This window comes from Cebus imitator, unplaced genomic scaffold, assembly GCF_001604975.1.
Source record: "Cebus imitator isolate Cc_AM_T3 unplaced genomic scaffold, Cebus_imitator-1.0 Scaffold383, whole genome shotgun sequence".
Taxonomy (NCBI): Eukaryota; Metazoa; Chordata; class Mammalia; order Primates; family Cebidae; genus Cebus; species Cebus imitator.
This window is the reverse complement of record NW_016107698.1, coordinates 755,776-760,061: the sequence shown is the minus strand read 5'-3', so window position 1 is coordinate 760,061 and position 4,286 is coordinate 755,776.

Sequence of the window (4,286 nt, the reverse complement as noted above, 5' to 3'; positions counted from 1 at the left end):
CTGGGACTTTGAAACTTCAATTTATACCCTGTCACTGCAATATCAGTAAATGTATCCTCCTCAGAAGATGCTTCCCCTCATAAGGGGGAGAAACTCAAGTCTCTTCCACAAAAACTTTTACACACAATATATCTGTTACTTTCACACACATACATTCTCCCATTGTCTTTCTTACACACACACACACACATATACACACACACTTATTCTACATTCTCATAAAACTTCACAATGTGTTCTCTTCTCAGTCCCTCCTTGTTTTTAATAAACAAGGTTTGGAAAATTTATTTCTAATTATAATTGTTTATACCCCTCATTAAAAAACTTTGGTCACCTGTTCACATTTTCACTTTCCTAATTCTATAGAAATTATTTTCAACAAGGTAATCAATAAAGTAATTGAGACATACAATGCACTGTTTAAATTTGTTTTATTTTTTACAATGGAAATATGTTGAATCTCTCACTTTCTATTTCAACCATAGCATCAACCTGTTGATTTTTCTAAATTTAAAAACAATGTTCACTTTTTATATCTAAACATGGAGTTGGCCCAGTGCAGTGGCTCATGCCTATAATCCCAGCACTTTGGGAGGCCGAGGCAGGTGGATCATGAGGTCAGGAGATCGAGACCATCCTGGCTAATGTGATGAAACCATGTATCTACTAAAAATACAAAAAATTAGCTGGGTGTGGTGGCATGTGCCTGTAGTCCCAGCTACTCAGGAGGCTGAGGCAGAAGAATTACTTGAACTCAGGAGGCGGAGGTTGCAGTGAGCAGAAATTGCACCACTGCATTCTGGCCTGTGCAAGAGTAAGACTCTGTCTCAAAAAAAAAATGGGGTTGTAGTTCTTTTCTTCAAAGTAATTGTGATACATGCTTATTAAGTGTTGTGGGGGAAGTTGACATAAATAAAATCGTCATCATTTTCTGTGAAAAATGAAATGAGTTGGAATATTTACTCAACAAAGTGCCCATAATAGTGATTAGCTATATATTCAATGTGTTTATTTTGAATGAAAAAATGGTCAAATATCAATATTAGTTGCATTGATGATTATTATAGAATTATGATGCCAATTTTTAGATAAAAATTATAAACAGTGGATTGAAGAGAGGAATATGTATATTTATATATGTAAGACAGTAGATTAAAATTTAACTGGTATATCTGCTTAAGGTGCAATAATGGTAATAATAATAATACTATAAATTACATGTGCAGCAAATATTTCATTTAAAGTTCACTGCAACTCTGTGAGGTAGGTGATATTATTAGCTTTATTTTATAAATGAGAAACTGAGTCAGAAATGGCCAAGAAATGTGTCAAGGCTGTATAGCTCATAACCAGTAGAGCTGATAGGTTATGTAAATACTGTGACAAAAACAAATGGTTTAAAATGATGCTATCTGATGATAGAAAATACAGGCATAGAAAATAAACACTTGGAATAGAAAATAACAGACTTAAAATTGTATCCCCTTTTTTGGCAGATAAAATATTTTATAAGGATGGTGATCATATAGGGTTCTCAATCCTCATCATCTTTCTTTAATGCTTTGTGAGTTTTATGCTGTTAAATTAATGCTTATTTTATTCAGTAAACAAAACTGATATCAAGCAAGGCTTTGTAATATCAATGTTCCTTGTAGGAAATTTAGAAAATTGATGAAAATCTTAAAGAAGAAAATTAAAAATTTATAACCTCATAGGTATCCCCTGTAAATTGCAGCAATTTTTCTTTTTAGCAACTCAGATATATTTTTGAATAATTTTGGAAGTTGATGACTACTAATTTCTCATCATTATAAATATATATTTTTGAATTATCCTAGTTGATAATGAAAAGTTCTCCTTTATCTCTACCCTGAGTATTATAAAGCATTAGGATTCTGGTACTTGGAAGTAACAAAAGGACAGATAGAGGCTTGCAAGTTATTGTCATGTAGTTGGCATTTGACATCATAACAACAGATGGATGTTTCCCAGGGAGAATATGCGGAGAGATAAAAGAAGGCCAAAAAGAGATTCTAAGGAGACAACCACAACTAATAAGCTAGTGGAAGGGGAGACATCTCCCATGACCACCGAGACAAAGGGCCTGGAAACAGGAGAAAAATGTAGACATGGTTTCTAAATAAGGGAAAAGTAAGTACAGATGCTCCTTGACTTATGATGGGGCTATAGCCTGATAAACTCAATATAACTTGAAAATATTGCAAGTTGACAATGTATTTAATACACCTAAACTGCTGAACATTATCACTTGGCCTAGACTACCTTAAACGTGCTCAGAAGATTTACATCAGCCTACAGTTGGCAAAATTATCTAATACGATGCGTATTTTATACATAAGTGTTGACTATTTCATGGAATCTACTGAATACTGTACTGAAAGTGAAAAACAAAATGGTTGTATGGTACTCAAAGCACAGTTTCTACTGAATACGTATCACTTTCTTACTGTAACAAAGTCGAAAAATCACAAGTTGAACCATCCTATGTCAGAGACTGTCTGTAATGAATGACAAAGACTCAAAAATATCAGATGTTACCAAGAAACCAATTAATATAGAGCTTATAAAATAATATTGATTGGACTCAGCAAGTAGGCATTTATCATTAAACTTGTCAAGGAAATTTTTGCTAGAGTTGGGGGAGACGCGGGGATGGGTGTGAAGTTAGAAACTATAACTGAATATGAGATGAGAAAGTGAAGGTAGGCGGACCTGATGTGAAACAGAAAGCAGGACTTTGAAATGGCTGGAAGTTACTTGTGATGGATGACACTGCCATTGGTAAATCAATCAATATTTTTAACCAGTCTATTATCAACTGCAGGCAACTCAGCAGACATAATCATCATCCTATTCAAACTAACAAAAGAACAAAGACATAAATAGAAACTATTATTATATAAATAATTTGTATTTTCCATCTACTACATATTTAAATTTCAACTAATACATTACAACATTCTGAATATTTTCTGATTAGGAAATTTTTGTCAGTTATTATTGGGCTGATTGTCTAATGATACATGATATTTCATTTAGAAAAAAGAATTAGCAAAACACACATTTACTTCTTTATCATTAATAGACTCTACTTTGAATGGAGGAAAACATTTTTTATCCGGTTAGAATTGCTCTATAATTTTGTGCTCTAGTTTTTGGCAATAATGAAGAAGAGCTTTGTGAAAGCCTGTGATTATAGGAGTTTTATGAGGACAAATCATGGCTGATAATTTGAGGCTATTAGGCCCTTTTCATCTTGATAATTATCAGGTATTTAATATTTTGTGAACATTTCCAAATTAATCATTAATTAGTCCTTTTTTGCAAGTCAGGTCAATCCTATTATATATTTTGTTTTAAAAAAAAACCATGCAGGCTGGGTGCGGTGGCTCAGGCCTGTAATCCCAGCACTTTGGGAGGCCGAAGCTGCCAGACCACCTGAGGCTAGGAGGTGGAGACCAGTCTGGCCAAAATGGTGAAACCCCATCTTTACTAAAAGTACAAAAATTAGCCAGGTGTGGTGGCACACGCCTGTAATCCCTGCTACTTGGAGGGCCGAGTCAGGAGAATCGGTTGAACCTGGGAGAAGGAGTTGCAGTAAGCGGGGATTACGCCATTGCACTCCAGCCTGGGAGATAGAGTGAGACTCCGCCTCAAACAAAACAAAACCAAACACCATGAAAAGGCAAGACGAGAAGGCTTTCATAGAACTCTTCGAAGTAGATGTTTGGGGCAAGGATAAATCAGTACCGAGTCTGTGAAAGTTTAATAAACTCCCTAATGTTGTTTGGGACACTTCCGAAAAGTTTGTAGAATATTTCTAAGTTAACTTGGAAGATTGTGAGTCAAAGATTATAACCTTTATAAAAATTTGAACTTCACATTGGAAGCTTTATTTTTTTTTAGTAGCCACCACTGGGCTTGTACTATAAACAGACTTTACAGAGTTGAAGAAGGAGAATTGTTTTGTTATTATAAAGAGAATACCAAGGAAATGAATACAGTGCAAAGTGCAGAAGAAGGATTGAAAATACTTTAAAATTACTGGAGTACTGTTAATGGAAAGTTGGAATACTTACAGTATGGTAGAATGACTCTTACTGTGGAAAATTTTACCTTTCATTACTGTTAAAAAAGCCTCCAGGCCGGGCGCGGTGGCTCACGCCTGTAATCCCAGCACTTTGGGAGGCCGAGGCGGGTGGATCACGAGGTCAAGAAATCGAGACCATCCTGGTCAACACGGTGAAACCCCGTCTCTACTAAAA